The 19,168-nt window shown below is 37.9% G+C and overlaps 1 protein-coding gene and 1 long non-coding RNA gene across 12 annotated transcripts in view; one reads left to right on the top strand and one right to left on the bottom strand.

Moving 5' to 3' along the window:
* The window catches only part of LOC117231348 (potassium voltage-gated channel protein eag), a 157,420-nt gene that overhangs the window by 63,132 nt on the left and 75,120 nt on the right, over window positions 1–19,168 (top strand). The window lies entirely within an intron of this gene.
* LOC117231356 lies at window positions 13,101–13,879 on the bottom strand. The gene is made up of 3 exons (XR_004492952.1): window positions 13,575–13,879; window positions 13,436–13,485; window positions 13,101–13,347 (listed from the first exon to the last, which is right to left on the bottom strand). It is a non-coding gene; the product is annotated as an uncharacterized LOC117231356 (long non-coding RNA).

Raw genomic sequence — 19,168 nt, 5'->3', positions numbered from 1 at the left:
CAGCTAGTGGCCGTCTTAATCGAGGGATGGATTCTGGTTTATGGAAAGGGTCACCGGACGTAACAAACGCTGAACGCGAGCAAACACAATTTAGGTGTAATAATAAACGTAGATATAACAACAAAGATATAAATAAACGCAGTAATAGGTATACACTAAATAGTCGCTCAGGGGAGAAATGCTCGTTCCACGGTAGCGGAAGAAAATCGAGAACGAACAAGACAATATACGGAGGTGAGGAAAAGAAGGGGGCGAAAATTATCGTTCGTTTGTTCAACTCTTTTTTCACGCTTGGTAAAGATGGTAGGAGAAGAGAATTTCCTGGACCTCGTACAATTCGCCTACGCTACTTATCTGGGTACAGTGCTAATGAAATTTCGAAATGTTTCGTCTAACAAATACCGTAGAGTTTCCTCCTAATATCGCCCCTATTATGCCAAAATCGAGAATATGTAAATTTTCATTTTTTCATTAAAGAAACGAGTCGAGCGCCTTCTTCTCGTTTCTGGCTACGTGGATTCTTAGACTGTTTTTTCCATCCGCGATCTCATTTTATATATTATATATGTATATATGATTAGATTGTGAATTTCAAAAGTTGGAAAAATGCAAAGAACGCACGTAATATGGAGAAATGAAAAAGAAGAAAACATACAAAGTGAAGTGGTACTTGTCATAACATTCAGTGGAAAAAATAAACCTTTGTTGCGTTGTTTGCTATTATATCGATAACAATACTATATATACTACTATATATACTATATACTATATATACTATAAGACTAAATATAAATATATTTGATTGGGCTGCGAATTTTAAAAGTTGGGAAAATGCAAAGAATGCACGTAATATGGGAACATGAAAAATAAGAAAAATATTGAAAGTGAAGTGGTACTTGTCATAACATTTAATGGGAAAAGTAAACCTTTGTTTTATTACTTGCTATTATGTCAATAATAATACTATATGTACTATATATACTACTATATAATATATAGTAATATATACTACTATATAATATACTATATAATATATACTAATATATACTACTATATAATATACTATATATACTATATTTATATATGATCAGAATGCGAATTTTAAAAGTTGGGAAAATGCAAAGAATGCGCATAATATGGGAAAATGAAAAAGAAGAAAAATATTGAAAGCGAAGTGGTACTTGTCATAACATTTAATGGGAAAATAAACCTTTGTTCTATTACTTGCTATTATATCAATAATAATACTATATGTACTATATATACTACTATATAATATACTATATAATATATACTAATATATACTACTATATAATATACTATATATACTATATTTATATATGATCAGAATGCGAATTTTAAAAGTTGGGAAAATGCAAAGAATGCGCATAATATGGGAAAATGAAAAAGAAGAAAAATATTGAAAGCGAAGTGGTACTTGTCATAACATTTAATGGGAAAATAAACCTTTGTTCTATTACTTGCTATTATATCAATAATAATACTATATGTACTATATATACTACTATATAATATACTATATAATATATACTAATATATACTACTATATAATATACTATATATACTATATTTATATATGATCAGAATGCGAATTTTAAAAGTTGGGAAAATGCAAAGAATGCGCATAATATGGGAAAATGAAAAAGAAGAAAAATATTGAAAATGAAGTGGTACTTGTCATAACATTTAATGGAAAGACTAAACCTTTGTTTTATTACTTTCTATTATATTAATAATAATACTATATGTACTATATATACTACTATATAATATATACTAATATATACTACTATATAATATACTAATATATACTGCTATATAATATACTATATAATATATACTAATATATACTACTATTTAATATAATATATAATATATACTACTATATAATATACTATTTATACTATATTTATATATGATCAGAACGCGAATTTTAAAAGTTGGAAAAATGCAAAGAGCGAACGTAGTATGGAGAAATGAAAAAGAAGAAAACATTCAAAGTGAAGTGGTACTTGTCATAACATTTAATGGGAAAAATAAACCTTTGTTCTATTACTTGCTACTACATCGATAACAATATGAAATTGCATAAAAATCTGCAAACGGTTGTATTCTATAGTTAGAACAACGTATTAAGAACGAAGAAGAGACAACTGCTAAATCCAACCGAGGAAACGTGAAAGGATTACAAACTTTTGCTGCAAGAAAAATATTCAGCGCTCGTTGGAGAGTTAGAATTGATGTCATGGAATTTGCACATGATCTCTAGATTCAGTCGACTCCGAAATCATTAGCCACCGTGTAGCTTACTGGGCAAGTTTAGAGACACATCCTCCGCATTACGCTGTAACCGAGTGTTTTCAAAAACAGTTAGAAGAAGAGAGATAATCCATTGAACGTACAGCATTCTACGTTTTCGTGAACACGAAACGACGGATAGACGATAAACGCGCAAACAAACAAAAAAAAAAACAAAAAAAAATAGAATATTTAACAATATTTAACAACGTAGCAAATCCCCAAATATTATATTGTATCTAATATCACGAGTGTAATAATTGCCATGGAAATTACACGCGATAGTAAACGATACTTCAAACAAAAAAAAACAAGAGAAAAAGAAAAGAAAAAAGAAAAACGAAAAAGAAAAGAAGAGAAGAGTCTACATGGGAATCGAAACGATTGCCCTGCGGTTTCCTTCGTCGAGTATCAACTTCAATCCGCACCTGTCTCCTTTCTTCCATTTCCAGCTTTAATTAGGAACGTATAAGGGTTGAAGAACGTGGGTTAAAGTGGTTGCGAGGAAGAAACGCGTCGAACGTCGGATTAAAACGAAACAGAAGCCACTGTACCTGCAGCTATTTTCTTTCTCTCCGTTCCTTCTTATTCTGTTTCATGTTACGTACAGTAAATTAATTTATGAAAACGAAAGGAACGTGGAGAAATATTGTTTCAACCTTGACGCGTCCTTGACACTCTCGCCTCGAAATAAATCATTTTCTGGCACGCAATGCTCGTATCAAGCGTTTTCTTCGTGCTCGTTTCCTCGTGTCTCGTAAAACGATTTTCTGCTCAGTATGTTTATCGCGGTATTGCCGAGAGACATAAGATTTTTCGTTCATGCTACTTGTTGTCGACTGTGAATATTACGACACCGACTCGTTATATTCGCGAAGAAAGTCGAACGAATTCTCTTCTACTTAGAATTTTATCGTTTACGATTCATCTAATGTTTTATTTAACATTTCACTTGGTACTTCGTTCGTACTATTTTACGTTAAAATACACGAGAAACGAAGTAACAATTATCAGTTAATCAACAGTTGTTACAAGATATAGTTAATTTAGTTATGTTAATAATTTAGAATAATTAGTAATATTTATCGTAATAATTATTTCCTTTTAGTTACGTGGTCTCTCCGTGCTTTTAATAACTCGTTAATATATAATTAATAATTAATTGAAAAATAAGAAAAGCGAGAAGTATTCGATCTTCGTTAAATAACATTATTAATAAATATCGTATCATTTATGGCTGACAGTGTATGTCGATAATTATACGTAGATTGTCATGCAACGAATATGTTAATACCGAAGTCATTAAGAATATTCGAGAGATTATCAACATACTTAATTGTTCGTGGTACGTGTGCATACGTAATACGTATATTATAATTGTAAAAGTTTGTGACACGCATATTTGCCATATCGAGACTTTGCGAGCGAACGAACTTTCTAACTAGTTATGATTACGTTTGTGTAGACTTGCTTATGCTAGGCGAAAGTTAGGTTATGCTAGGTAAAAGTGAGGTTAGGTTAGGCAAAAGTTAGGTTACGTTAGGTTGCCTTGAAATAACGCGAAGTTAGCGACGCTGGCCATTTGTCATGGAAGAATAATCGATGTCCGTGCATGGCTCCTTCGTCATTTCGAATGCATCTTTCTCCGGATGCAGTTTGTCAGCGTCCCCGGACTTGATTCTAAAGAACTTCCGGTTCTTTGACAAGCAGACCTTATTTTTAGACGTTGTTTAGTCCGAGTTGCTGTAAAATTGAGTTATGAGTGTGCTAGACACATATGAAAAAATGTACAGAAAACTATAGGAAAATACACGTACAGAGGAACGTAATTTCTAATGTTGAGAATTTCTCGTAATTAAGGGTTTAATCTGTCTCGAATTTCCTGCATTTAAAAAAGCTGCAGTTTATCATAATTCTATAAACTCTAAGTAAAGATAATTCTACAGATCCTTCAACCTAACCTCAACCTAACCTCAACCTAACCTCGATCATAGTTCTATAAACTCTCGTAATTAAGGTTTTAATCTGTCCCGAATTTCCTGCATTTAAAAAAGCTACAGTTTACCATAATTCTATAAACCCTAAGTAAAGATAATTCTACAGATCCTTCAACCTAACCTCGACCTAACCTCGATCATAGTTCTATAAACTCTAAGTAAAGATAATTCTACAAATATTTGTTGTTAATTTGTTCGGGAGATTTCTACAATTTAAGAAGAGAACGAGTTATCATATTGCGGATCGTATTAACAGAATATAAGTGTACAGGGTGTTTCATTTTTTTCTCGCGAGTCGGTGTCGGTATATTCTACGATTGAAAATAAGAGAAAAGTGTTCTTTAAACACAGAGTCGTAAATGTTATTACAACGTAACAACGCTGATGACAATTTTATAAACGAGTGGTTTTTTATCTGTTTCTGCGTGAGAACGAGGTCGATTTAGCATTTGCAAGAACACTTTGAACAAGAACTTCGTTAAACACGACCGATCGATCGAACGAGTATCCAGTTGGTTTATAATTTTGGTATTTTGTTCCAACGTTGTGACAAAGCATCTGCCACCCTATGTTTGTATAACATCTTTCTCATATTTTTAATCGTAGAATACGCTGACACGGTTTCGCGGAATAAAAGTGAAACACCCGTACAGTGTATCACAGTATCGTAGTATAAATACCTGGACCTCTTCGAACCTTAATAAAATCGTCGAATGTAAATGAAAAATTCTAATATGAAAAATAGAGCGCAGCATTGTGTAAAGATGATCGTTGATAAGATGAGAAATACATCGAACGGAATAGTTGGAACAGAAGGTTGATCGTGTAATCTGAAGCCTGAAAGGAACTAAAATTGACAAGATTGCGAGTCGACGATTCTAAAGACGGTACAGTGTGCAGTGAAGGGAGCTGAAAATAAACAGAAAGGATGGAAAGAGCATGGGACAGGTTGTCTTCTGTCGCGATCGACCCTCTACTTGACGTGAATTTTCTCCAAAGCCACGACTATTTGTGACCGTGACTAGGGGTGCGATCGAGGCAGCAAGTGAAAAAGACCAGTAAAGATCAGGCAAGAGGAACAGGAAACGGTGAATGTTTGCCGTCTGCTCGTCTCTGTCAACCGATCACCCGTAAAACACGAAACTCCGTGATATCGAAACGAGCTGCGCCACTGTGCTCTCCCCATTCGTCTTTTATTTCCCTCTGATGCTGCGAAGATTCTCTTTTTTATCATTTTTTCACTCTTTCTTTTTTTTTTTTTTTTTTCGTTATATTTGCATTGCACGAAGGATTCTAAACGTTCGGAAAGGGGAGATTAGAAAGGTTTAGAAAAGATTATCGACGTTTGCTCCTCCATGATGCAGAGTGGAATCGTACGAGCTTTTAGTTTAAATCCGCTGTCATTTAAGCAGCGACGTTTATCCCCGAATTTGTATCGTTCATAATTTGAACAACGATACACGCGATACCGCAATCCTTCTCTTTCTCCTTACCCCATCGAGCAACATTTACATCGCCGATTCCTTCGCTGCGTTCTCCTTGAACTTTCCAGTATTTCTCAGCCGATAATAACAGCTTCTCCAGAGCAGACGTTATTTATATATATTTCTTGAATTTCTTCTTCCAGTAATCTACACGTGCTATTATTCTTCATTCTTATTGTTATATTCTTTTATATCGCCGGTTTCACAAGCTGGAAAAGGGGGCTTGGCACACGTATTTCTAACTGTCAATCATTTCCATCCGACTATTAGATCATCCATCATGCCCACAGATACACACCCATCCATACTTCTATAATGCTACGAATTAAACATGTATGACCATATATACAGGGTGGTTGGTAACTGGTGGTACAAGCGGAAAGGGGGTGATTCTGCGTGAAAAAAGAAGTCGAAAATATAGAATAAAAATTGTTTTTTTTTTTATTTCTCCATCGAGACAACGATCTACAGTGAGATCCGTTATAACGAGACGCGGTAAAGTGCACGCGTACCGAGCCAAAATTCAAAGTCGATTTTCTCGAAAACGAAGCCTCGAATGAAAAATTGTTATTCTATATTTTCGACTTCTTTTTTCGCCTAGAATCACCCCCTTTCCGCTTGTACCACCAGTTACCAACCATCCTGTATATATGTCTAAAGAGTGCCGAGACTGGTTCCGTAAAAATGTTCGTACGTCGATTAAGCAAGAACGTACATTGTCCTCTTCAACACCATATGTACTATATGTAGCACCGGAAGCGGTGCTCCCACTGCTGCAAACAGCGTTGGAATTCTTCCACTGAAACTGCTTTCGGTCGGTCGGTCGGTCGTAACTTTCTCGATGTTGTGCACAGTTGCAAAATGATGTCCCTTAACGCTTGAAGCATGCGAGGCACGCGTGTAACGTAGCTCGTACGTGTGGTCGAGCAGAATCCTTTATTTCAATTCTTAGTCGCGATGTTTTAAAAGAATAAAACGTTCTCGGTTCGTGGAATAATTAGGGGAGGAAAAAGTGATTTGTAGTTACAGCACAGTAGAACGTTGGTTATTCGAAGCTCTGTCGGATGATCGAGAAGTAGGATAATACCAGAAGGTCTATCAGTGTTTATAAATGGCAGAATAAAACGATAGAAAATATTTTGACAATGAATATCGTACGTGTATTTGGTCGATTTTATTTAACCCATCGTTTAATCGGCTGAAAGTTTCGTATCGGACCATTTACGCTTTCATATTCTTCGCGTACAAAATTTCGAAGAAGTTGAAGTGTGCGTAAAGTTCGAAGCACCTCGGTTAATACGGAACTTCGGATAAACGGGACTCGAGTAACCGAGACTCCGCTGTACTTCATATTTCCGACTTCTTACTTCAACATATTACTTCGTGTTACTTCAACTTCATCAGTTTCACTGTCATAAGGAATTTCACACATAAGGAAGCGAGGCCAGCAATATGCACCGAAGATTTTCGTTTTCTACTGGTTTTACAAGAAGGCTCTGCTTTTGATGGTTAACATGATTTTCGCGACAATCGTCAGATACTTACTCTGACTGAGGTTGATCATTCTCGATTACACACACATGTCCGTGGCTGCGGCCGCCGATGATACAAAGGCGATAGAAGCCTGTAATACGACGGCGATCACAGATCAAACATGCTAATACGAAAGCATCGCCGTTTAACCGCATCCATAATCCGGAAATTCGTGGTTACGTATACTCCACGTGTTGTATAGGCTGTACGACAAAACTGATGCTATTGCGTGTACAGGGTGTTCGGCTACATGTGTCAGATAATTTAGCGGCTGATTCTAGAAGTCGAAAGAAGACGAAAATCAGGAATAAAAAAATTGCGTTTTCGCCTTTGTTTCTTAGTTATCGACAATTAAAGCTCGGACAAAATACGCCTGCACGCGAGCAAACCTCCTTACACGAACGAAAGGAGGTCGGCCGGTGCAACGGGGCGCGTGCAAGTTTTCCCTCGTACGAGTCGTTGGGAAGAAAACCAAGGTATTTACAGACGTAAACAACCCCGCGCGATGTTTTTCGAAAAAAATGGTGAATCGAAGATCAAACCTGCTTACTCGTGGAAATCCGTAAGAGCGTATTGAAAAAACCGAGAAATTTCAGAGTAGAGAAGATTAATACTTCGTCTCTGCGAGTATCCACGAAATTACAATAAATGTCCGATTAAAATAATATATATATTATATATAGCAGTAAAAATAGCAAAAGAGAGGATTTAAACCTGAAGACCAAGGCACAGGTCCTCCTCGACCGATCTACCTGTTTCGAAAACAGCTGGTCAAGTGCTCTCAAACTGTCTGTATGAATAAGTACCTGGCAAAGCAGCTGGGTACACCACTTACTTTTACTATAAATCAGTGATCTTGCGAGAACCATAGGTGCTCTTAGCGTAAAGTAGCGAGCAAAGTAAAATTTGTTGGAATTTTCCAACGACTGTAACATGTTGTGTAAGTAGAATGTCGTCCCTCGCAGTCCTTTTGCCGCTGACTCGTGCAAAGACTAAAACACAGTTAATTCGCAAAATGGACGATTTAAGTGCTGGTGGGCGGTTAGGTTAACGTCGATTGGGAAGCGGTTTTAGCGGGTAATCCACACAAGAATCTCACGCCGCCATCCCGTACGAGCCTAAAGCGTTTTCCAATACTTGAAACAGCGGGATGAACGTATGAGTCAGAGATTATGGTTTTTAGAAAAGAGGGAGGTTGGGCTCGGGAAACGATAGCAAATATGCAAGAGAGGCAGAAGAGATAGAGATGGAATTTGTGTATTTAGGCGTGTGTTCTCGAAGGATCGTGGATACGAGTAACCATATTTCAGATCTGTAAAGACAGTGAAAATGTAGCGGCGAGGCAAGCGTGGAGAACAGAGGTAAGAAATTTTAAGAACTGCTCTAAGGCAGATTCACGCGTGACAATAGAAGCCCGTGATTTTTATGGCCTTCTCCTCGACCCACTATTTATTGTATACTATAGTTAGTGTTGGAATACAACGATATCAATCGCATGCAGATGAGGTGATTGATCGTACGGATTCTTCCCTTCGTTGCTCAGCGCCATCCCCACTAGCGTGCGTTCGTCAGATGCACCACGGCGGCTAGCACGTGCAGACTCTTTCGAGAATTAGCCGGAAGAAGCGTGAGGATATGGATGGAACATTCTCGATGGGCGTGTAACGTCAATTCACATCAGAGACCAGGCCACACACCGCGGACAGGATGGCACCCAGATGTCTGCAGATTCTTGGTGCGCACCCTCAATAGTCTTAAGTACCCACCAGGGGTCTTGGCACTTTCATAGTTAAGGTCCTTCGGACCAAGCGAGTATTTCCTGTCTTAGATTTCCCTTTTACGTTTATTGTCTACCACGCGTTAGCTTAGAAAGTCGGTTTTCTTCGCATCTGGTACGTTCCGTTAGCAACTTTCTCGCGAGGGCGGCTAAAACCCTCCTGGTCCACCAACCGTCTTATTATCCAATCGGAGACGGTGTCTACTGCCCTCACTTCCCTAACCAAAATTGTCATCGACAAATCCGATAGTCCCGTGTCCTTAGACACACTCACCCCTAGCCTTCCTCAGACATGGTATCGCCAGAAAGTGTCACTTATTCTGTATCCTCAGAATAGTGAACATATCTATACCGGTCTCTACCCTTTTAACAGTCGCGTACTTAACGTATCGTTGTAACTAAATCTTGCATAACGTGGTTGGAGTGAATTGTGATTTATGTTAATTCAGTGTGTGTTACATTGTGACTGCTGAATTCATAATAAAGTTTAATTAAAACAAAGTTAATAGTTGTGTTACGACTCAGCTATTTTATTTCATCAACCAACCCCAAAAATTACGTGACAGGCACGTCGAGAAGCTACTAGAAGGTTCTGTGGCATATGTGACGCCACATAGACACCCGCACAGGTCACACTCATTACTGCATAGAGAGTGGGGTTCTAAACGTTTTCAAGGACCATGGGTCACTGAGCCAGTTAGTCTGCGAATAACTAGCCAACTGTCTACATTCCAAAACACACACTTATAATTCTTGTAATAATTGTTTAATAAATATCACATTGTATTATTTCAACACAAACATTGTGTCTTCCACAGATTATTAATCTCGATTCCAAGATTAAATTCTAACTTAGTTAGTACTAAGTATTATATATTCCCTGGATAATTCGCGTAATAAGCGTGATTGAATCCTGTCGTATGACCCAACCATGGATCATATGATCACACGAGCCAACTATCGTAGTTCTCCAACAGTCTCATATTAGGTTGTCCGGAAAGTGTCTTTCTTTTACGGACACGTCTTTTACAACAACTCGTCTTTGTACAAACATGAAATCTAATCTGTCGAACGTTGTGATCTTCATTTTGATAGAACAAAATCGATCATACGTAATTCGATAAAATAAATAATAATACTGTGCATCCATTATTTCCTTCCAAAACGAAAGAAACTTTTCAGACGACCTAATATAAACAGAGTTCCATCGTATTCTGATCGTGACATTTTGGCGATAAATACGCGACAGAAAGGTAGGAAAAAATTGCAAAGCAATCGAACGATTCAGACTCGAATCCCAGTTCAGAAATTCCATCGATCGAACGTTTTTCTGTCTACGGTATCTTTGGTCCAATGACCTTTGGACTGGACGAATTCTTAGCTCGATAAGGTTACCGGAACAGAACGAACGCCGAACACTAACGAACATTAGTCGGTGACGAAACAATGCAAAACGAGTTTGGCGTTAACGAGAAATCGTGCGCATCGATTGTATTGGCGCGTTTCCTAATTAGTTGCTTCACAATCGTTTCCTTCGTACTCGCGGCGCTCGTTCCTTCGCGGAAACAAATAGCCGAGACGCGAGCTAAAACCTCGAGAGGTGGAAGAAAAGGTGATTTGGAGAAAGGGAAAGTTAGGTGGCGCAGCTCTCCTTTCTTTTTTTTTTTTTTTCTTTCGTCATTCAACGAATCTGCAAATCGATCGTACCGTGCATTCTTTCGCTCGTTGCATTCCTCGCGACTAATTAATTTTCATCGCCACCTCTCTCTTAATTCCGTTTTTCTCTTTTTCCATAGCTTCGCTGATGGAACATTTCGATTACCATAGCTCGTTTCGAGTTTGCGTCTCCTATGAAGGAAATATTGGGTTGGCAACTAAATGATTGCGGATTTTGTCATTAGATGGTATTGGCAAAATCCGCAATCACTTAGTTGCCAACCCAATAACACGACGTTTTTTCTTTTTTTTTTTTATTTGTTCGATGAACAGTTGGTATAAACTACAGGAGGATCGAAGTGGAGATTGTTAAGCTTTTTAACATATTTGTAGTCGGTGGTTCTGTTGCGAGAGTCCTAAGTGGATGTCGTCTGCCATTTTCAAGAGTCCATAGCTGTATGCCGCAGAGCTTTGCTATTGAAATTGCAGTGACTATGACAAATAAAATATAGAAATGAAAAATATGTTGTATATGAAAAATCTAGGTGACTTGGAGTTTTTATCGAAAGACAGTTTCTTCATATCCGAACGTGCAGTGCACCGAACACTAATTCTTCTTCTTTCGAAACATTTCTTTTTCACGTTGTTGGAAATGTCCTGAAAACGGCGATCGATCCGTGGCGGATCGGTATCAAGAGGACGCCGACAGGTCGAGGCATCAACGCGGCGCAACACCTCCCGGGCGATCCGCGGGTACCAACCGCCAACACCAGAGGGCTACGACGACAACGAGTCTATCTCGCTAGTGGTCGAATATACGGGCGCATGATACAAATACCGCACCTAGCGAGACTCCCTCTACGTCTAAGGCAGGGACTACCGGGCATAGCTTTACTGACGAGTCCACCGGTAGTCCTGGGACGAAACGCAAAACTCTCCTTTCCACCTAGCTCCGTTTATTGTGAAAATTCACCGTTTATTGTGAATATGTATCTAAAACTGTATCTTGGGCTAAATAAACAACAACAACAACAACAAAAAAAAAAAACACCTACAGATCTTACGAAGGAACGACAGGAACTACGAAATCTCGAAAGAGTGAGTGAATTGGTATATCTGCATTGGATCCCTTGGATCGATGCTAAAACAACCCCGAAAGAATTTAATCGCATCTTGTCTACGTGAAATTAACTTCTTTAAATTAATTTCTTATATTTTAAAATGTCTTCGTTACGATCTCCACCCAGTGAATCATAACAATATGCAAGAGTACTATAATAAATTAAAACGATCGAAAGTTGAACAAAATAAATGATAGAAATTTAATAAAATAAAAGTAAGGAAACTTGCTAATTTCTCGAAAATAAAGCACCGTGCACTCGAATCCTTTCACAGCGGTTTTTCTCGTCAACCTAAAGCATCGAATACAGATACAGCCAATTCAGTCCACACCTCGTGATATTCTTATCATTTTCTTGCCAAAAGATACACTCTGTATACTTTCACGCAGGATTCGAATTACAATATTTGCTTGCTTGCTAAAAATACCTAAAATATCTGAATACGTCAGGCAATCGGCAAAGAACGGCAACAATAATCGAGACAAGATTTGACTTGTCGTCCGCGGCGCGGAATCGAGCGGAATTTAATAGACTTTGGTGGGTATTGTGCGTTCCGGTGGAACGATCATTGAAAATTGCCGATATTCCGGGACGAGCCTGGAATACGGAACGATCTCGTTGAATGACAACGAGATAACGGAATCAACGACGGTATCTCCGTTATTAGGAGGCCGACGATTCCCTCGAATAATGGCCGTACCCATGCTACGTGCCTGTACATACTCGATGTGTTTCCCTCGAAAACATCAACCGCTCTCTCCAATCCATCTGAATTTTACCACTAACGAAAGCTTGTTGCGAGAAAAACCTGTTTTCAAACGTATCGATTAGGTTTGCTTGCCTGGTTGTGAATTCAGGATAGGTGAAAAAAAAACTGACGAACTGAAATTGGAAAGCTTTGGAAAGTTTAGAGAGACGAACGTCGAGGACGTATTTGTTCTTTCTCCTGTTTGCTCGCGTACTCGTTTGATCAAATGGGAAATAAATAGGGAAAAGTAGTACAACGGTTCTCTTCTACCGTACGCGCGCAATGCGATGTCTCTTTAAATAAATTCGAGCTTTTAAGGATAAAATAGTTGTTGAGAAGTAACGTCGAATTTCCACGGTAGATAAGATTCTTTTGTTCCTTGTCGATAAAACAGTTTCTAACCTACAATGTATTATTGTATCTTCGTTGTTGATATTTCAATACACAATTTGGAAGAAGATCAGGTTTCAGCTTTTAAGAATAAATATCGGGTTGGTCAAGATATAATTTCCACGGCAAATAGTTTGCCTTTCTTGACGATAAGCGTCGTTTCTAACCTACGATGTATCATTGTATCTTCATTGTTGTTATTTCGATACACAATTTGGAAGAAGATTAGGTTTCAGCTTTTAAGAATAAATATCGAGTTGGTCAAAATATAATTTCCATGGCATATAGTCTGTGTTTCTTGACATTAAGCATCGTTTCTAACCTATAATTATTAAATATTATTGTATTTTTATCGTCGATATTTTGATACACAATAGAAATAAATATTGATTTGCTGAAGAAGTAATTACTGCAGCGAATAGTCTGTTTGTGTTTGTTGACAATAAGCATCGTTTCTAACCTATAATATATTGACATATTTTCATTACTGATGATTCAACTACTGGTAATTGGAATGGAGAAGTTTCGTCATGGTGATTATCAGCTTACCAGCAGTTTGTCATAAATGTAAAATGTATCGACAAGCATCGTTATAAAAGTAGAGGAGAAGTAGAGGATTCGAAGTTTACCAATGCCGCCGTCAGTGAGGGGATTACAGATTTGAAAGTCGAACTGATTGCTTCGTAACTTTGTATGAAAATCGTAAAAATGTAGGATAACGCGTTTCGGAGAGTTTCTACGACTTCCTTAGAAAGATACGAATGCGACGTCAGAATTGAAGTAAATTCAACCGAGAGCAGATGTATATTCCGTTTCATTTTTATCACATGAAGTTCAACGAAACAGAATTACCAAACTTCAACTAAATGAAAGAGTAAACTAGTATTCGCGTCTATATAACGCGTTTCGATGTAAATTTATATTTTTGCAAAGATAAATCAAGGAATAGGACCTAAAATCAAATTCGATGAAAAAATAAGAAAAAAGAACAGTTTCAAGATTGCTCGATGTGGATTTTTCATTTTGCTTCTGTTGGCTATTTCCAGAAACATTGAAAACTTCTACTACACTATATATAATTACTAGATGGTGCGTTTTAATGCAAATTCATATTTCTACGAGCATAAATAAACAAACGAAGAGTTCGATTCGTTTATTCGTTGAAAGCGAATTTTCCCGATAGAAACGTCCGAGAGAAAGCAGTTTCGATGTTGTAACTCGAGATGGTCGAGATTGTCACGAAAATGACTCGAACGTATTTCGAGAGGTGTCGCAAGCTTGGTACGGTACTTTATAGGACGACACGCGACATGGCGAAGAAATTTTTCCCGAAGGTTCCTCGACGGATTTTATCGAGCATGGCACGCACCTTCCTTCCTCAGGCATTCGTAACGAAAAGCGAAACTGCAACGATTAGAAGCACGACCAGCTGAATATCGCGTGTGCCGTGCCACCGCTTGTTTCGTTGGGAACCCGGCCCAAGGCTGATTTTGCTAGAACTCCGACCACAATCGACGACTTAGTTTGCTCACTCGAGGGTCGACTCGTACCAGTCTCATGCACAATGGCAGGCAAATGGACAAAAGAGTAACATAGAAGAATAAGATGGTAGATATATATATACGTAAATTCGTTTTGTAAAATTATGGCGCCTCTTTAACACTTCCTATTTTATAATTTATTCTTTGATATTTTTTGCTATATTACTCATCTCTCTCTCTCTCCCTCTCTCCCTCCCTCTCTTTCTCTCTTTAACAATTAATAACAATTAATAACAAATCTACTACAAATTCTACTTGGAAAATCGAGAATCGATCTTCCAAGTCCTAAATTACCGTTCTTCTCTTGTGATCTAATCTATCCAGTAAAATGGCTGCCGGTAAAACAAAGCAAAAGTAAATATGTCGGTTGGCGGGTAATTTGAATTCTATAGAATTCACATGTATAATATCAAAGAATAAATTATAAAGTAGGAAATATTAAAAAGGCACCACAATTTTGCAAAATGAATTTACGCATAGTAAATATTATATGATGTATAAATTTTATATAATAAGAGCAATGAATAAATATAATATATATATATACCATAGTACAACAGGAAACTACATAACATAGAATAGGGAACTTGCTAATATAACTTAATTTACCGATTAAATTGTACATATACAGGGTGTACCATTTAACTCTGTCACTTGGAATATCTCGCTTGTTCTTGACAATATTAAAAAATGTTTCAAGAACAGGTTGAATGGATTCGAGGCGAGCATAATTCAACGCGATTAGTTCTTTCCTAGGTGGACGCGTAGAGGACATACGACGGTCAGCGATGTTTTTTAGACGGGATCATATATCTTTTAATACATTAGCCGATGCAGCTGGACATTCTCTGCAAGAAGTATCAATGTATAATATATATCGTTTCCACGGTAAAATTACAAGAGTTTCGGTTCTCTTTTACACGCCGCATCAATCGCGCAAAACTTCCTTACGTTAACTTAGATATGCCTTGATCTATCTTATTCTAACTTAACGATCAACTGACAGCTACGGTATTTACTTAGCGATAGTAATCCGTAATATAATATGATAACGAATAAATATCATACATACCACGATGTAATAAATATAAGACTATAGTATACGCGAGAATAGATAACAGTTACCGATATGGAAGGAAAAAGAAACGTTTTGTACAACAGTTGGTAAAATTTATAGCGTACTTATCAATATTATAGTTTCCTTTATCCGCCACTGAATACACGTGGCTATACTTTCGATGGCGTTTCTGGATGGCGATAAATCTTCTTTATCTTCTTTATGCTATCGCTGATTCGTTTGAGTTTACAATTAGAAGACGATTCAATTTATGGTGGATTTGATATTTGTCGAACGATTTCCACTTTTTTCGCAACGTACGTCACGCGAAGGAATTTGCGTTATCGTTGTCAGTCAGCATTGGAAAAAGCAGTTGGAGAAATACGATCGCGTAGGAGTATCCTAGGGAACATTATGTGGTATTGGCTTCAAGATGAAGAAAAACACGAGTAGTTCGTAACGCGAGTATCAGAGCCTTGGAACGTCGGCTCCCGAGTAGTAAAAACCATTTTAGTCAGTTAGTCGTTTCACAATAGGAAATTTCTTGGAAGAAATAAGAGAAGACACATCGCTGCTTATTTATTAGACAAATAGACAAGTAGTAAACAAGTAGTACGAACAAATAGTTGTTCATTTTCGTTCGATATATCGTGCTTAAGAGACGACCAATTGCCATAAAAGTTCTCGTGAACGAAGCGAAGTGAAACAAATATCAAGCAACAAATATCAATTCTTTTTCAGTCGCAATGTCAAAAATACGAAATTCGGATGATGTAAATTGATTAAAAAAATTGCGACTTGAAATGTTGCACTAACACAGCGATTTTAACAGCGACACCAGTCGTCGTAGTTGCATTATCGAATGAGAAACACGACGACAGCCGATATAACGATAGCTGTTCGGTGTAAATCTTGAACCAAATATAACATATTTTTCGGCGCGCCTCAGAATCTAGTAGTATAATTAGTTTACGCGTGCCAAGGAGACGGAGAAGATTCAAAATCCCCACATTTAAATTCCAACATTTTTTTCAAATACCGAAAGACTACGTCTAAAGAGACATACACGCGTGTAACGTAACGCTGCTTTGCATTGATAATGGCGCAATTCGGAAAACACGTAATTTTAAAAAAGAGACTCTTTAAAATATACGAAGAAATCTTCGTCAGTCGTTTTAACGATACGACACTATTCGCGAAAGCAGTACAAACTTACTACGATTGTAGCGTCAGAAAATCACCGAAGATGAGCCAGTGTCGTTAGAAACCCAAGTGCAAGTTGATAACAGCTTGAGTAATAATTGTGATCCTCCGGGCACAAAACTCATGGAATTATATGCCATTATTATCATATATCGCATCTTACGTGACTTTGACGCTGACGACATTACCGATATCGCATCTTTCACGTTGTTTCTATTCAAAAATGATAAAGTCAGAGATGAATTTAAAAAAAAAAGTTCCTCTTTCAGCGATTTCACATAACGTGTTGGTAGTTCTTCAACGACTTTGTAAGAACGGATTTCCCGTAATTAATCAAAAAGTCATTAGTGCAGCGGTTTGCTGCAGGGGATTATGTGTTAGGGTTTCTAACTTTGAAGGTGAATATTTCCATGTCGGTAAGGTCGGGCTCCCTAAAAAATTGAATCGTCTATAGATAACATGTTAAATAATGTATCGTCCACGTTTTAAAGGAACCGAAGAAAATCCGATCCGCGCTACAAATACTCGTATGTGGTACATCGATGAAGCCGCAGTTAAACCGGTTCGCTCGTGTGGATTCTCGGATCACAGGGAAACAACGAGGACATCCTTCGTCCGATTGAAGTCTATACAAGTTACGTTCGACCCAGAAATTAACCGCGACACGCGTTTCTTTGTTTTTTCATGAACGTGGCACGATGGACAAACGGTTATCGCGAAGGAGGTTATGTAACCACTCCTAGTAGTCGTGTTTAGCCGCATCGTCCGTCGAAACGGCTATACGTCCATCGAGATTATCCACGGAACGATCGAGAGATAACCTCACGAAACTCGTTCAAACTTCTTACACGAAGGCGAAGGTCAGATTGTCAATTAGTTGTGATAATCCCAGGGAAGGTGATTCCAGATAAAGTAAAACCAAATCGTTTCGCTAGGTAACTTTGACGATCTTTTGATGTATACTTACTCCAACGATCTTCAGCTCATTTTCTTCACACGCAAACCAATGATTGAAATTTTGCTTGTTGAATGTTACTTTCATTCGACAATCCAAGGGAAAAGAGGCTAGTGGTCCTGGCTAAATAGTCTGATGTAATAGAACCTCGTTTATCCGAACAATTCTGCGGTCAAGGCGGTTCGGATAATCGAATAGTTTAGATAATGAAGGTTACCCCTAGCTATCACCACCCGTTATATTATATGTTCGGATACGAGAGACTGGCTTTCGGATAAACGAGTTTGTTCGATTCGTTGCCATACTTACACGATCTTTGGTTCCATCACGATTTTCATTGTGATTAAGAATTACATATTTTTTACTTTCTAACTGAATATTATACCATGTGTGTATACAAAGAATTGTTTAAAATTTCTTCGACTAGTTATCCGTTAAAGTTTCGTTTATTTATATATTTATTTTCTCCACCTCTTTACGTACGTAATCGCGCAAAATTTTCCCGCAGAAGATGGGATCGCGAATGGGAAAGCTTTCACAAACGTCAGAATCATCCTCTCAAGTAGAGACGTACACTTATGAATCACCCTGTACACGTAAAATCTTTCCACGACAAGCGTTCGAATCAGCGTGATTTTGCGAACCACTGCGAAACAAAAAAGTGAAAAGACACGACGTATTACGCACTGTAGGCGATCGTGTTTACCGACTAAGGTCGGTCAGGCTGATTAGCTGCTTAATCTCGATTCGCACGCGAATGCAAGCCGCCACCGAAGCCGGATCCGCTGGGTCAAGGTGCACCTTGTGCAGTTGCACGCATCGTCGAGTGACCGTGACAACTGTACTCTCACCTGCCACAGTTCTGCCGCTCAAATCTTCGAATCTTTCAACGTAGAACTCGCCTTTCGATCTCTCAGGCTTGTAGGTGAATTGGTCATTTTGAAATTTGATGCCTCGAAGTATTTTTCGGATCTTTCCGAATTATGCGAATCTTTCAGAGAACGATTCTTCTGGCAACGTTTCTTAAGCGAGTTAAGAGAACGCAAGGATGTCAGAATGTGAATAGCAAATTTTTAAAACTGTCGAACACGTGTTATATTTTAATCGATGGTATCAAGTTGGCAACTAAGTGAAACATTATTTTCCCGGATTGATATCTCGAAACTTTGTACCTTGGAAATCTCGTGGAAAACGATTCTCTTGGAAATTAACACATTGACGGCGGCAGATGCCAATTAGCGTGTTTTATTTCTCAACTGCTGGCTACTGGAGACGCTAATTCGCGTCTTACGTATTTCATGCGGAGTCCTATAAGAACGTTAACTACTCTTAAATAAAACAGTAGAAAAAGCAATCGATGTGTTGGGTAGATGATACATTTACACTG

Source organism: Bombus vosnesenskii, unplaced genomic scaffold (assembly GCF_011952255.1).
Source record: "Bombus vosnesenskii isolate JDL3184/JDL3185 unplaced genomic scaffold, Bvos_JDL3184-5_v1.1 scf7180000013272, whole genome shotgun sequence".
NCBI lineage: Eukaryota > Metazoa > Arthropoda > Insecta > Hymenoptera > Apidae > Bombus > Bombus vosnesenskii.
This window is presented reverse-complemented; position numbering and strand designations above follow the sequence as displayed.